Source organism: Microcebus murinus, chromosome 5 (genome assembly GCF_040939455.1).
Source record: "Microcebus murinus isolate Inina chromosome 5, M.murinus_Inina_mat1.0, whole genome shotgun sequence".
Taxonomy (NCBI): domain Eukaryota; kingdom Metazoa; phylum Chordata; class Mammalia; order Primates; family Cheirogaleidae; genus Microcebus; species Microcebus murinus.
The window spans coordinates 21,333,784-21,350,965 of record NC_134108.1 but is presented as its reverse complement, the minus strand read 5'-3'; the positions used below and the strand labels follow the sequence as shown (position 1 = coordinate 21,350,965).

The 17,182-nt window shown below is 38.9% G+C and overlaps 1 protein-coding gene across 6 annotated transcripts in view; it reads right to left on the bottom strand.

Moving 5' to 3' along the window:
* The window catches only part of HIVEP2 (HIVEP zinc finger 2), a 182,471-nt gene that overhangs the window by 48,520 nt on the left and 116,769 nt on the right, over positions 1 to 17,182 (bottom strand). For 2 of the 6 annotated variants that reach the window (XM_076002917.1, XM_076002918.1), the window contains one exon: positions 11,067 to 11,130. The exons of the other annotated variants lie outside the window; for them this stretch is intronic. The gene's annotated coding sequence lies outside the window, so the exon portion shown is untranslated. The remainder of the gene's footprint in view (positions 1 to 11,066; positions 11,131 to 17,182) is intronic. 6 annotated transcript variants of the gene reach the window in all.

Sequence of the window (17,182 nt, the reverse complement as noted above, 5' to 3'; positions counted from 1 at the left end):
AGCTAACACTTTCTGAACATGTGACAATCCTGTGCCATATATATTATCTTATTTAATCATCAAACCAACTCGAGGAGGTAAGTGGTATTACTCCCTTTTTATAGATGAGGTTTATATAGCTGAAGGAACTGACCTGTTTCCAGGGTCACACAGGTTTTAAGTAAGGAGCTGACACTGAAACCAGATACATCCCACTGCAAAGCCCAGGCTCTTACTCTGACAAGTACTACAAGAATAGAGGAGGAAAACATGTATTTCTGGTTGGAGCAATCAGAGAATGACTCAACCGAAGATAGTGATACGAGATACAGCCTTTGAAAGATTGAGTTAGAAGGATTTTAAAAGGCAGAGCTACAAGAGGGTGGCAAGGCCAGGGAGGACCTTGGACCTTGGACCTTGGACCATGTACCAAGAGCCCAGAGCGGGGAAAGACCAAGTGGTGGGCAAGGAGGAGTCATCTTGGCCAGTACTTCACAGTTTTGCGTAGAGGACCTGGGAACGATTAGACTGGAAGACAGGTCAGCTGAGGCCGACTTTCCCTTTGTGTTTAACTTAAGCAAATATGAAGCTCAATTTGCATGCCCTAAATATACTCCGTAGTTATTTGCATTGAGGCCAGTTACTGCTTCCAGATCAAGATGTCTTGCAGACAGAGTGTTTCATACGGCTGCGCTGAAGGGGGTATGTGTACCCTCCAAAGACAGGCAGGGTGCCAGCTTGTGGCTGGATGCAGTCCTGGGAAAGTCCCTGTAAGTTGAAATGCTGTGAACTTATTTTTTCTCCATAGAAACAATGTTATAGGAGGGTGACATTTCATATCAATGGCTGTATACCTGTGTTCTAATAAAAAGTACCCAAAACATTGTAACCGGTAGCCCCATAACTTGTATCTGCTAAAGAGTAATGCGGTAGTGTGTATATAAATTAAATAGGGGGATATCCTGGTCATAATTTTCATAAAATAAAACTATCCCAGGATCCAAAACCTTTGTAGGACTGGGAGGGACTGTAAGACTAGCGGTTAAAGTGACTCCAAGGGGAGAGGTTATGCACGAGGCCAGGATGCCCACCCGCTGGAGGAATGTTGCCATAAGCAACAGAGGGACTGGCCAGTGGTCCAAAGCCAGTGATGTCAAGCTTAGGCAAACTGATGAGCGTGAGCATCTCCCTACTCTCAGGCTCTTCCTTCACCTGCATGAAGTTTTCTAAAGCAAAATTTCTGATCTTAGTGCTCTGCTGTGCACAACCTTACAGTGACTCCTCATTTCCAACCAAACCAAAGGCCTGCCACTGACAATCCCCCAGAATCTGGTTTACTGTCCATCCAGCCTAATCTTCCACTACGTCTACTCCAATGCGTTAGGCTGCCGACAGATGGCTGAGTCATTATCCTCAAGCATGAGAGGCATCTTCATGCCTTTGCTCAGGCCATGAGCTCTCCATAGCAAACTTTCCGTATCATCTCTATCACGATCCAGTAAAACCTACGTAGACATAAGAGTCAGCTCATGTGCTGGCTGTTAACCTGGTAAATGGCAAGTGCTCTGTACATATGTGTGGATGGAGGGAGGGAGGGAGGAATGGATGGATGGATCTCATTGCGAATCTCACAGTTGGTCATGATCATTCCCTGGTCAGTATGCCATAGCACCCTTTTGTTCCTTTATGCAACTCTCTGTGCAGTGTCTTCTTCATAAACATCTGAATACAGTTCTTCTCTCCCTTATTAAATGGAATACTCTTGTAGGCTGAATTATATTCATCTTTGTATCCCACACAGATCCATCAGAAATAAGGTATCAGAATATCAGTGATATGGTACGCCTGGCAGCAGCAGGCAAAGGTACATAATAGTGAGCTTAACACATACAAGAGATGAATCGAAGTCATGAACGGCTGGTACATGGGCCTGGGTTAGCTTTAACTAGTCCAGACAAAAATTAGGTCTGTAGGCTGAAGTTAACTTTTGCCAGAGACAGTCAAGGTCACCTCCTACTCCTTCCTCCTTCAGGACTCAACTGTGTCACCATGTCTTCCTTGAAGCTGAGAACACTCTCCCCACACCCCTCCCCTCGAGATTATGGGCCCTCCTGCTCCTCACATTCTTGGCACTGGGTTCATACACCCTTCAGACACAAGGCTGAGCACACTACTGTGTGACTATTGCTCCCTGTGTCTGTCTTCAGAGTAGAGTGGCCAACTTTGTTCATATCTGGGACCCACTGTCCCCAGCATGGTAGCTGGCACACACTTGGCCCTTAATAAAGGCTTCTTAATAAGTACTTTATTTGAGAACTACTTAGCTCATATTCTCATGTTTTTATCTACTAGGTACAATCATCATTGTTAACAAACCCAGGATTTGTTGCCGAATCTCTTAGAATAGTAGAACTCAGCCTGAGCTTTAGAGTCAGGTGGCTCCAGTTTGGAACATCAGCTCTGCTTCTTATTAGGGCTGTGATCTTTAAGAAACAGCCTCTCCAAGGCTATTTCCTCAAATCTCCCACAGGATAACAACACCTACTCTGCAGCCTGTTGTGAGGACGAGCGAGGGGTTACGTAAATAAGGCTCCTAATAGAGTTCCTGGCCATTGGTTATTGCTCAATAATGATAGCAGTTATACTTACTAGGCTAAGAGGACAAGTAAAATAAACATTGATTTTCTCCAATGAACTTACATATTGTTTTTTAATTTTAGCATATTTTTAAAAAAATCAAACTTAAAAAAGTTAATTCAGTAACCTCATACATAGTTCACATCTTTGAGGCTTTAAATTGTCATGTTTCTCATAAGAATCTCAATCCAGCTGGAAAAAAAAATTATAATGGAATACACAGGAAAAATATTGACATTAGCAGGAAAACATGCAAAGTGTGACATATGAGGCAAGGTTATAGGGTCTGTCTTCAATCGGATTTCTGATCCATGGTTTTCCAAGGATAATTTTTAAAACATCAGTGGGGAGGAAAGAGGATGTTCTCTCAGCATTAAATATTTAAAGCAGGTTGATAAGAGCGCTATATATCAGGAATTCTTCATCAGTCTCTATGCCTCCCAAACATTAACTATGTAAGTGGTACATATATATGCCATACTGAGAAAAACCAACGTGGAAAATGTGTTTGTGACACAGTCTCCAAGGAAAAATATTTGGTGCCTAGCTTCCTGTGTAAACAAATGTCATCACATTCAAAGAACAGTACATCAGGAAATTCTCTGGAAAACATCTATGTTTTCATGAGGGGTGGGGCTGAGGGGCATTGGGGCAGAGAGGGAGGGAGAGAGACCTGACTGCATTCCGCCACGCAATGACCTCAGAAGCACTGCACGACAAATCATTAAAAATGCAACACATGCAAACCCTCTTATAGTGCAGACGCGGAGAGGCTAGTGAAAGCAAAATGATCACTTAAGATCAATTTAAGAAACCTCGCTTCTTACAAATAGGAGTAAGTAGGTGGATTTGTCCAGACCACGCTATTTACATCTCCTGAACCCTATCATTTTGTGCCGTGGCTAAAATTTCATGCATGTCACGAGTCTTTCCCCTCCTCCCCCCACACAATGTGGCTGCTTTGAAGAATGTCAGATTGGGAATAAGGAGAAGAAAGAGCCGTTGTTTTGAAGTCTCAAAAATTCACAACTGAATTTAAATGACACAACACTCAGTTGAAGTATTTAAAAAGGGATAAATGGTTTAGGAAAGGCTCAGCCAGGCACACTGACATCATGGTATGAAAACACTTTCCAGCACATTCTCTGTGCAGATCTCACACACCCAACCCCCTATGTTAGGTGTGTACATTACGTTAAATCCTGTATTTAGCAATCGTCCTAACAGCACCTAGCATTCTTCAGACTAATGGATATCATACAAACAAGTAAATCGATACCAAAATAGGCCCTGACTCAGCCTCAGAACAACATGAAGTAGCAGAAGGCAGCTTTACCCTCCTGCCTGAAAACAGCTGTGAAGGTAGACAACATACATAAACAGAAGCTCTCAAGATGCTGGCCACCTGGCAACAGAGGACAGCGATCCTCAAGGGAAGGGAAGCAGATGAGGGGAGCCCCACGATTGCCCCAGCATACAGCCTGGAGAAAGTTTTCGGGCCATAGCACAGGATGGGGGTGCTCAGCAGAGATTATCCTCTCTGAGTGAAGGACTTGGGGACAGAAGCCCAGGGAACCTAGGGCAGTTCAAGATCAGAGGGAGGACAGTGCTAGAAAGAGAGAACTCCAAAGAGCTACAGATATTCAATTGAGTATTGATCAGCATATGAGGAAACTCCCCACAGCCAGGGAGGAACCACCTGAAAGTATGAGAGGGACCAGTGCCAGGTATTTACAAAGGACCATGAATTGTGCCTGTTCCCCACAGCCAGTGTGGAAAAGCCTCCTAATTTACAGGGCATCGGTTAGAGTATTAAGAAGGGCTTTGCCTTGAGAGTGGGGAAAAATCCACTCTGAACTAAATGCGGCCCTGGTCCTACCTAACAAAGCTTAAAAGCAAGATCTGAAAGGATCAAACTGTCTTGAAGTATCTTAACTAGGCCCCACAACGAAGCTCAAGAATATTTTTAGAAATACAAAAGTTTCTAGTACCCAATAATGTAAAATTCTGGTATCCAATTTAACATTATCAAGTATACAAGGAAGTAACAAAATATGACCTATAAAAAGGAGAAAGATTAATTGATCAGAGTTGACCCAGAAATGACACAGATGATAGAATCAGTAGAAAAGGACATTAAAACCGTTTTTTAAAACTGCATTCCATATGTTCCACAAACTAGAGTAAATTATGGCTATGCTAAATAGTAGAAATAGGGAAGATATATCAAAGACCAAATCTGAACTTCTAGGGAAGAAAACCTCAAAGTCTGAGACTAAAAAATATGATGGATGACAGATTACACATTGCAGAAGCAAAGATTAGTAATCCTGAAGACATAGCAATAGAAAATAATAAAAATGAAACAGACAAGCTCCCTGGCCCTATTCAAAGTCCACAATTCCACAGTGTGTCTAAAAGTTAATGATGCCACTTGTTCTGAGGCTGAGATAAAATTCATTATACCATTGAAGATCAATTCAATACTATAAAAAAGTGCTTATTTTTTGTGTTAATAAAATTATATGACTTTATAAACTTGTCTCCTTTTTATAATCTTTCTATTGATGGATATATACACTGTTAATAAGATCTGTCACTGCTATGGAAACTTATTAAATGAAGGCTAATAAAACTTATGAATAACTTTTCTGTTTTAAATAACTAGTTTGATTTTACTAGCAATTTACATATACACATATATATATATATAGCAATAATAAAAACTCATGGGCAGGCCGGGCGCTGTGGCTCACGCCTGTAATCCTAGCTCTTGGGAGGCCGAGGCGGGCGGATTGCTCAAGGTCAGGAGTTCAAAACCAGCCTGAGCAAGAGCGAGACCCCGTCTCTACTATAAATAGAAAGAAATTAATTGGCCAACTGATATATATATAAAAAAATTAGCCGGGCATGGTGGCGCATGCCTGTAGTCCCAGCTACCCGGGAGGCTGAGGCAGAAGGATCACTCGAGCCCAGGAGTTTGAGGTTGCTGTGAGCTAGGCTGACGCCACGGCACTCACTCTAGCCTGGGCAACAAAGCGAGACTCTGTCTCAAAAAAAAAAAAAAAAAAAAAACTCATGGGCAGGCTATTCTTTTTTCAATTGTTAGTCTGAATTCTCTTTTATTAATTCAATCAAAATTGCTCTAAGGGCTTATTTCACTTCAAGGATTAATATTCTTTGTTTTTCTGATCTAGTTTCTAACTGAACTTTTTAAAATTTTTTTCATCTACATCTCCTAGTTTCTGTTGTTGAGTCTTCTGGTCTGGAAAACTGTTCCCATTCAAGACTTTATTATCATTTGACATTGATGACACTCATATTTAATTGATTTTCCTTCGATTTGTCCCTTTGTTATAGTAAGAAATAGTATATTGCTAAATCATTTAAATTCAATCATTTATAAACCATTAGACATTTCTATCTGGGGACCTCGTCATCAATTCGGATGTTTTTAATAGATCATAAATTCAGCTTCTCCTCACAATCCTTCCCTACTACCTCACTGAATACCGAGCAGGTCCACGCTGGTAATAGAAAGATAATGATGAGTAAGTTATGATCCTCAAAGAGTCTATGGTCTAGCCACTGTGTGAGTGGAAGTGAGGCAGCGGCTATGTGGGCTGAGAGGCTGAGAGAACGCAGTCAAGGAAACGTCAGGATGGAGACAACCTTATGTCATCAAGTGTGTGTGGAAGTTCACCTACTAGAGAAATCGGAAAATGACATTTCAGGCAGAGGAAACAGCAACTGTAAATTCATAGAAGCATGAAAAAACAAAGTATATTCCGGGAAAAAAAGAAATGTGGGTCTCACTGATGTGTAACTTATGTGAGAATAACACTGAGATAAGAGAAATGGTGTAGGAATTTAAAAGTAGGTCCAGATAATAAAATAACCTCATATAATATGGCAAGGATTTTGAATTTTATCCTAAAGCACTAGGAAGCCATAAAAAAATGTCTAAGTTGGGGAATGACATGGTTAGAACTCTCTTTCGGTGGGACAGCTTTGCTGTGTGGAGGACACTGGAGGAGAGTGGAGACCTGGGCAAGGACGCCGGGGAGTTCAGGGAGATATAGTGAGGAACCGAATGGGGTAGAGGCAGGGGGTGCTGATTAAAGAGGTATTTAGGAAGAAGGATCAACAGAATTTGGGGATTGGTTGTATGTGCCCATGTGACATGAAGGTAAGGAAGGAGTGATGGGTGATTCCAAGGTTCTAGCATGGATAACTACAGGGGCAGTGGGGCTTTCAATGGAAAGGGAGAAGGAAGAACAGGTCTGGAAGGGTATGATTCTGGACATGCTGAATTTGAAGTTTATTTGGGCTGTTTAAGCAGATATTTCATATATAGTTGGAAATATGGAAGCAGGAAACTAGAGCTGCTAGTGTTCATAGTAGAATTTCTTCAAAGAAATCAAAGAAGACGAAAATACTCAGTCCTTGCAAAGTATGTAGAGTAAGACAGGAAGTGAAAACGCCCTTCTTAGTTTGTTTTGTGCTGCTATAACAGACCACCAGAGACTGGGCAATTTATAACGAACAGAAATGTATCGGCTGATGGTCCTGGAGGCTGGGAAGTTTGTGTCATTCCGTAATGGAAGGGCAAAGGGTGCCAGAGTGCATATGAGAGAGACAAAAGGAGGCTGGACTCATCCTTCGATAAGGGACCCACTCCCAAGATAACAAACCCACTTCTGCAATAACCCATTCATGAAGGCGGAGCTCTCATGGCATAATCAATCGCCTCTCATTAGGCATTGGAGATTGTTTCCAAAATATGCTTTCTTGGGGGACACATTCAAACCATAGCAAAGTCCTCTGACAGAATTCTGCACTGCAACATTTAAAGGGCTGATAGAGGGACAGAACCAACAATGGAGACTGAGAAGGAATGATCAGGCCATAGAAAAACCAAGGGAGAGTGGCATCAAGAAAACAAGGGAGGAGGAAGTTCAAATGCAACAGAAAACTGATATTAAATGAGAAATAAAAACTCTCCACTGGCATTGCCAATTAAAAGATTATTGGTGCCTTTTACATGAATAATAGCAGGGGAGTTGAGATGTTCAAACCAGATTCCTTTAAGTTATAAGGTAAAGAACCTGACATTGGTAACACACATTTGTTTTTAAAAATTTCAGTAACAGGAACCATGGTCAACAGATTACATTAATATTAGTAATAATTGTGATTCCAACAAATGATTATGGAGTACTTACTATCTGTCAGGTGTTATAAGAGGCACTTTCCATGCACTTTCTTGTCTAATTCTAGATAATTTAGATGACTTCAAAACAGTTTTTCTCTATTCCCAAATTTCTACCATAGTGCTAATCTCTGAACAAAATATTGACCTTGATTTTTTATACTTTCAGAATAAGAACGATGTCTTACAATTCCTTTCTTTTGTCCCATCTAGTAAAGTTTGGGGGATATAGTCAAACCTCAGTATCCTTTAAAACTCTTGAAAATATTCTGAGATTGCTATATGCATGACTTATATTAGACAACAGAAAAGATTTTTTTTGTACTATCCAATTCTGCACAAGTTTGGAAGCTCATTGGAAAAACAAGGCATGCAGGTAAAAATTTAAATTATAGCTTTAAACATCAATTAAGTGCCACTACACTTATAATAGTGCTGTATGAGTGTAGTAAAAAAGAGATTGCTATGAGCTAGTGTTTTGAAAGAAATATTTATGCAGCTGGTAGAAGTTAAATAAGGGCTTGAAAATTCTGACAGGCAAAGACAAGGCTTTCCAGGAGGTGGAAATGCCTGAGCAAAGGAATAGTTGTGCATCTCATGAGAGCCAAGAGTTCATGGCCAATGATTTATTGAGCAAAATCTTCAATCCTACTGTTCTTTGCCCCAAATTCAGCCCATTCCCAGCATGTATTTTTTTCTTCTCTTATATCTCCTTAATTCATCTCTGTGTCTCACCAGACACAATCCTCTGTTATCATAGCCTATTTTAACCATGCCAACATCCTCATTACCCAACTCAACACTATTAGCATCTCTACAGATCTTCAGTTTTACTTCTGAAGTCACTCTGGGTTTCCTAGCACTCTGCACATTAGGACACATAGCTTCTCCTGTGTGTCAAAGACCTAGGCTAGACCACCAGACAGCACCCCCATCTCCTGCATTTTCCTTTTTTTCCGCTCTAACTCATAGCTGTTTTTCCTATGCAAATTTACTCCAAGACCTCCTGCAGCAAACTCTATGTTTCCCTCCTCCAGGCCTCCCCTGGCTCTTGATGCTCAAGGCTATAAATCATAATTTACTGCCTGGAAACCATTAATCCTGTACAGAAAGGACAGAGTTTACTGCCAATGAGCTGTTCAAGTCCTGAGACAGCCTGGTTCTATATAAATTTTTATTTAAGTTCCCTATAAAAATTTTTATAACAGGGTATGTATTAATATATTTCCTCTCTCCCTTTCTCTCTCTCTCTCAAAGGGAGCAAGGAATGGTAGTTGAAGAATGACAACTCCTTGAAGATAGGCCACATGTTTGTTCAACACAAGTTCAACAATGTTAGCAAGGGCATGTGAGAACTTAAGAAACAATCCCCAAAAAGTAGATTAGTATGTTCTTCAAGCTATTCTTTGACACGAGATTCTAAAAAATAAAATACAAACTAAGGCTTTGGGGACCTAAATTTTCTTCTGAGACTCAGGTATGAGGTCTACATATTTTAGAAATTTAACAGTATCTTTTTAAAAATTTACTTGGTAATTAACCTGACAGAAAACTCTAGCTAAAATTTTGTAGTTCAGAATATTCTATGGTTGTAGCCAAAGCTAGAAAATATAGCTCTTCAGTTATAGGCTCTGTTCTCTCATTAATTTCACTTTGCCTGTACACTGATCATTTGATCACTATTTGGAGATGACTACCAGTCACGTAAACACAATCTAGTGACAAGCACAAGCCCGAACCGAAATTCTTTCATTTCTAATAAGCATCAAACTATTACTACTAGTTTAATAAACATGAAGTGCCTATGTGTCTTAAGCACCATGTTGGACACAGAATACATAGAGACAAATAAAACATTACTAATAAATACAAGATCCTCAAAGTTCACACCTTGAGATGTAAACAGTAAACGATAACACAATTTTACAGAAATTCACAAAGCAATAGAGGGACACCAAAAGGCAAGAGGAGGAAATATCTGAGGAGTTGAAAAAAGATGTGCAAGAAAGTAACATTTAAACTAGATCTCAAAGGAGGAAGGAAAGAAGGGAAAGGATATATATATTGAGCATGGATTATTTGCCAGACGCAAGTGACATATTATTATCTCACTGTTGCCACCATTTTAGAGATGGTAAAACTGAGGCGGGACACCTAAAGTCACTTGCTAGAATGCCACATGGCCAGTTTCAAACACCACTTCGTAATATTTTGTCCAATGCACAATCTCCTTTCCAAAGGCAAAGTAGCATTTTTCAGGTGGAAAAGAGAAAGAATCATTATTGCTACAGCTAAAGTTTCTTAAAGTCCTTCTTATGAAAACTTTACTTACAATGAATTAACATTTTTTGGTTGTAGTTACAATTTTCTGTCTACTCATAAAAAGCTTTTACTTATTTATTTATTTATTTATTATTTTCATAAAAAGCTTTTAAAACCCAGTCCATTGAAAAGTACCTGGGGTCCAAGGTCATTTTAGAGATTTGCGAAACTTTCAAAATTATATGCAAAATGTGTCTATATGCATTTTTTTGGAGGAAAGGGTCAAGAGCTTTTAATGAGTCCTGAAGAGGGTCTATGAACCTCTCCCCTAAAAAATGCTAAAACCACTAAATCTACAGAGAATTTTGCTAGGTTTTTTAATGTTTTCCAAAAGCAAAAATTCCTATGTAAAATTTACTTTCATATATAAGGAAATATATTTAGTATATAAAAGGGAAGAAGATTCATATAGTCTATCAATAATGTAAAAACTTGATAATGAGACACCAAAGTGAACCTTTCCCATGTTTCTAATAACTACTCAGGATGTTAACAGTGAAAGGACCATTTAGAAAGCTAATTTCCTTTTCATCATGCTTGTTAAGTGTTTACTTTAATTCACATCCTGTGTGACCCTATGGGAAAATTTTTAACTAATACTGGGGAAAATCCCATAGGGTTACACAGGATGTGAACGGGGCCTGCACTGAAATACCTTCAGCTTGAAAAATAAAATTAGATAGGTGAGTTTCACTTTCTGTTTGTCATAAGTTCCACTTTCTGGTTCCCAAAGTTGAAAGTCACAGTGTGTCTGCGCTCCTGAGATGGCAGTGCAACAAAATCCCAACGTTTCTCACTCTCTTCTTAAGGAAGGATTTCTCTGCGTTGCACAGCAAAATCCCTTCAGCAGAAAATGCAAACCTGAGGTGCCAATCAAGGACAGCCAGGTGGAGCGCTCCCCAGTGCTCCTCCATACCTGCGCTCACAGTTCAGCTGCCGTTTTCCATTTCCTGTGGAGAACACACATCATACCACTTCCCCTATAGAAAAAAGAAAGCAGCCCGATTTAATTGCTGATGGAAACACTGTCATACTTTCCACTGGCCAAGCTTGAAACCATTACTGATCTAACCTTCATTAATTTTTCCACAACAATTTGCAGAAATGTCAGGAAGCAGCTGTATGAAGACTGATTAATTGTCCTTATCACCGCTGCTTCACCAGGCGCTCCCTGCCTCCCTCCCTCTCTATCTCCTCTCTCTCTATATATATATATATATGTATATATGGATGGATGTGTATATATATATTTCAGTTTAAAAATAAAATTTGGGATTTTTCTGTTTTGGTTGGTATCGACGGTGGTATATCTTACTCTGAAAAACCCAGATCTATTTTTGATGTCTTCCAATGGCCCAAACATTTTCAGATCTGGAGGAGACCCCATGAAGTTTGGGACAGCATCCATGAAGGAAAAGATTGCTTCCTGCCGATTACTCAGTTATATCTGTTTAAACAGACGTTCATGAATTCAAGTCTTATGGCAACACTGCATTTATTAGTCAATCACAGAAGCTAAAATACACTTCCGAAATGTGAATTAGAAAACCAAATGCCCTTTTCCTACTTTTTTAAAAAAATTTTTTTCGCTTTCTTTTCTCCCTCATCATTTTAGTTTGAGATATACCATCTGTCTCAACCTATCAAATGATGTACTTACTGTGCATGCCTGGCAAAAACAAGTGGAACAGTACACCTCAGAACTCCACGTATGCAACCACCGAGCATCTATAAAAGTGGTACACAACAAAATCTGGCCATCTGGGGATAACTGGTTACAGCAAGCTGAGCTTCTCAGCCAGCACTCAGATTTGCAGACTTTTAACCATTTGGCAAAACATCAACTAGTGTTCAAGAAGAGAAACACTAACAAACATTTTTTTTTTTCAAAACACAAGAATTCAGATATAAATTTTCAAAGGTGTACTTGCCAATGTTGCCGACAAGAAGGCTTCAAAAGCAAAGATCAAGGTTTGTAACATGACTAAACTTCTGGGATAGGAACATATTTTTTCTTCCCCATATTGCCTGAATATATACAAGCAAGGGATTAAAGCTGAACAGACTTTGAACCAAATGACATAGTACCTTTCAGAGACAGCTCTGACAGATTGGAAAGAGTTCCTCCTAGAACTACATAAAAAAAAAAAAAAAAATCCAAAGCCTCCTCCCTTCATCCCATATACATCCATTCTTAGTCTAACTCCAAACCAAGAAAAAAAAAAAAAAAGAAAAAAAAAAAGAAACCCCACACTTGTAGTGTAAGGCATTACAGTAATAAGTGGACATATAACATAGTGGCCCACATCATGGGCTCTGGAGCCAGAACACCCGCTCTCAGTCCCATCTCTGCCAGTTACTAAACATATATATATATATAACATCAGGCAATTTAGCTAACCTCTTTGTGCGCCAGTCTTCTCGTCTGTAAACTTGGGATAAAAGTGATGTTAAAATTGTTAAGAGAATTATGCAGTGCTTTAAAATTGTATGGAGCCGTGAACTCTAAATGTTTGCTATTAATTCTAGATTTTTCTGTTGATATTTCAGGCACCTATCAGTCTAAAGGTAAGGAGCAAATAATGTGACAAGAGTTTCTATATTAATTCAAGAAAGCCCACTGGGTTGGCTAAAAAGATTGCCCTGAAACTACGGGATACCCACATTGCCTGAAATACCACTATTGAAACTGGGTCAAGCAGTCAAGGTTAAATATTCTATTGTTTCTGTTGAGTGCTCAATTGTCTGGGGACAACAAACCTCGTGCTGCCATGGGACTTAGGAGCAAACACTGCTGCAGATTACGGACCACACCTCACCACCACCACCAGGTCTGGAAAGGAGAGGTAGGGAAATGCCACCACGAGCCAGCAAAGTGCAAACAAAGAAGGAAGCCGACATGGCTTCATCATAATCAAAGTGCTCATTCTCCTGGCACTAAGACCAAGGCTGAGGTGCCAGGAGGCCACACAGTGCAGGAAGGACACCACTTTTAATTCCTGCTCCGCCGTATGACCTTAAGTAACTCCTCCTCTCTCCGGCTTTAATCTGCAGTTAAACACAGGATTTCATCTGGATCAGACCTTCTCAATCTTTTGGCTGCCATGACCTCCCTTGGCAGTCTGAATGAAGCCTGTGGACTCCTTCTTAGCATAATGTTTTAAACCACATAAAATAAACTCCATTATAAAGGAAACCAATTATAATAAAATAGTTATCTCAAAAAATTTTTTTAAATCAACGTGTTAACTATAGTATATGTGATTCTTTGTTAATTAAAATAAGATACAGTGTGGGTCTAATATCCACCATGATTTTGACTAGTCACAATTATAAAGATAACTTTGAGATATTAGCTACAACGGGGAATGTGATTTGAAACTATCTGTGATTTCTATTGGTGACAAAGTCACAGATACTGCTGAAACTACTGTCATTTGTTGCCTACATGAAAAATGAAAAGAGTGAAGTTCAGTTAAAGACTAGGGAAACATAAAGTTATTTTTTTTCTCAACCAAATTCTCTGAATTCTGTCCATTTATGTTTAAGATCCCCAATCTAGTAAATAATAAATCCCTTTATAATTCCAACTATCTAAGATCAATGATTAAAGTGTGTCCTTGGCTCCCTCTGCAGAGAATATTCACAAAAAGGAATAAAGCTATTCCTATCCTTTCCAACTTTGTGGAGAAAAACAGATTTGCAGGATAGAAGTGTCTTTGCTCATCCCTCTCCAAGAGAAGGAGGGAGCATTTATTGACTTGGAAATTAGTTACCCAAACACTCCCAAGCCCCACCAGCCTACAGGCAAACACATAATGAAGTGGCTTTCACACCAATTACCCACAGCTCCTGTTCCAGCCCCACCTGCTCACACAGGACCTCCAGCCCCCTTGAAAAGTCCCAACCAAGTATTTCTAGGATTCCAGCAAGGGAGTCTTACAAGAGCCCACAGGCAGTCTGACAGCCAGTCACAACACCATCTGCCTCGTCTTCCTTCCTGCACCCGCTACCCTAGTGTCCTCAGGAAGGAACCCCTCGGCTGCCTCTGCAGATGGTGCCCCAGCGAGAATGCTAATGCCCAGATGCCCCCACAGACAGTGCGGAGTCCACGCATTCAGGCAAGTGGGGTTCCTGCCTTGGGTCCCATGTTTAGAAAGCCTGCCCGCCACAAACACGCAAAATAAATTTATTGACAAATACACAGCGCCATCCAGATGTCCTGCAGCCCTAAACCCTACCTACAGCTGTTCAGGCCTCCAGGGAAATGCTTCTTTTGCCCAATCTCTTTGCACTGATCAAGCCATGACTGAGTTCAAATGCCCTGAAGGCTCGTGGGTTGTGACACTACAAAATGTGGAGTTAGGCACTATTTCAAAAGCTGAGATTTAAGCGGTGTTAATACTTAGGTAAAAGAAAAGACATAGCACCTAGTCATTTCTTGCAGATGGCATGAATGCAACAGATTCTTGCATTGCAAGCACAGTCCTGCCAAGAGTCCCTTTTCTTGTTTCTCTCAGTGCTCTGATCAGTGGTTCTAGAATTATTAATTAATTAGAGCAGAATTTGGAACAATCACACATGGCACCTGAAGAACATTTTGCAATTAAACAATTCTCCTAATTCTTATTTGTAAAGATGTAAACTGCATGAAGCATGATGGTAATTCTTTACATTAGCAACTAAATGGACACTAACCACTAAACTCATAGTTTTACTTCTATCAAAATAGTTGAGGACTGAACTAAATTTCCAAAAAATGCATTAAAAAGCTTCAGATGTGTTTAAATAATTTTTAATTTAGAATGTTTTATTCATTCATTGTAATATAGATTTATTTGCCTTTTAATTTTAACCATGTAATTTTGGATTTTTATATGAAAAATAGGTTTTTAAAATAGCTTAATTTTTAAAATTTTTACACGTACTCTAATTTACATATTGGATGAAAATACATTGATATTTCATATACTTTCAATACAATTACATTTTATTTTTAAATCCTTTTGGTCATTGAGAATGAGTTCAAGTTGAGACCTTCGTATATGTAGCTACATTTTTTGGAGTTCAGAAACTTAAAAAAAAAAAAAGCAGTAGAAAATCCGAAAACACTAAAAACAGTCAGTCTACTTAAATGTTAAAGAGGCAAACAATGAAAGTAAGCAGACTTGTCAAGCATGACCCACATAAAACTCAGTAACAGCACATTACAAATTCTTTATTTAATGAAGATTTAATTACTGTTCAAAACAATAAAAATGAGCCAGAAAATTATTATCATCAAATCCACAACTTGAACAAGTCAGATCAAATCCCTACAACTTCATATTCTTTAAAAATAAAGATTTCATCACTGATCAAATTAAGAATGTTTGTGGGCCTTTGTTTGAACTCTTGTACTGGAGGCCCCACAAATACTGACAGCAATGACCTTCTCCCCAGTTATGTGTTCTTAATGGTCCAAACCAAGCTTGGCTTATAACCAATTCTCCCTCAAGACTGTCATGAAAGCAGTTCCATAAGGTTTTTTGTCTCTGCTCTTCTTCAGAATCTCACAAAGCTTACAGCGAACACCTTGTAGTCATGTAGCACAATGTTCGGATCCAGACCAAGGGGCTACGGAGACAACAGGTATGCCCTGCATTGTCCAACTTAGAAATCCTCTGCCCATCTCAGCCAGATATAAAACTCAGCTGAATGTCAGCGAGTACTAACATCCTGGGAGTGAGGGAGTCAGATAAAATCCATGCATTTGTTGACAGAACCACTGACTTGGTTTACACCCTCTTTCATCTTTGCTCTGCCTTCTCCCTGCCTCCGAAGGCCTTGGCTGCCATATACTCAGTAGGGGGAAGAATGGCCACAGAGGCCAAAGAGAAGGAAGCAGAACTCAGAAACCGCCCTTTCACATTTTTGCTCATAATCCAATTCTTAAAACTTGGAGGGTAAATCTTGTAGCAAGTATTTTCCAACAATTCACATGAGCACAGTGGATGTTTTGAATAGAGTTGTCCTTCACACTTAGAAGTTTAGAGGAAGGATATTTCTTAGACATCTGGATTAAGGGACTAACTCCCACAATAATACATATCAATTTTTGTTTAAAAATTTTCATGTTCTAAATACTGAAAGAATTTTAGCTGTTTTGCAGATAGACTGGAGTCCGATTATACACACACCCCCCCCCAAAATCAAGAGACTGGGTGGTGAAATAGCTGAGAGTTGAGTTACTCACCCAAGGTCTGTAAGCCCTTCTATGAGATCCAGAGCAAGAACTTTGCTTTCCTGACATTTCAACCAATGGCCTTTCCAGTTAATCACTGCTTCCTCCTCACCACAATTAACTAACTTCTCATACTATTGCTGTGATATTGCTATTATTCAATTCAGAAAGCACTTACTACAGTTTTGATGTCAGAAAATAAAACTTAGAAATCATTGAATTAATTACCCAGAGTCATTATTCTTACAAGTTATTTTATATATTATTACTAAATATATAAACTCAAGCATGTCTCATTTTAATAGACATTACGGAAGTTTTATATAACACTTCCAAATTTAATTCTCTAAGATGTCTAAGAGAAGGTTTGAGTAAAAATGTTATCATAAGTAAAAAGATTTAAAAATGTGTTTTCCAGAAAATGTTAACTATTTGCATCTGTTCTGAAGAATAATTAAGGTGCCAACAATTAATCAATTAATTAATTAATTAATTAAAGGTGCCAATCTTAAAGTGAAATTAATGTATTTTAATTTAATCATCATCAGATTTCCAAATGTATCAAACATACATAATGCAGCACATGTAAAATAAAAATAAATGATTATAATTCTAAAAAATACTTAATATGTATCTTTAAATAAATGATGAAATTATCTTCCTCCACTAGTTTGCTTCTATGTTCTAAGAAAAATCCTAAGAAAACAGATTTTATATACCTTATATGCTATACAGATTAACCATGCTTTTCCAAAAAGCACAAACATAATATATTTGATTTAGAAATTTCTTTTCAGTATTAGAAATTG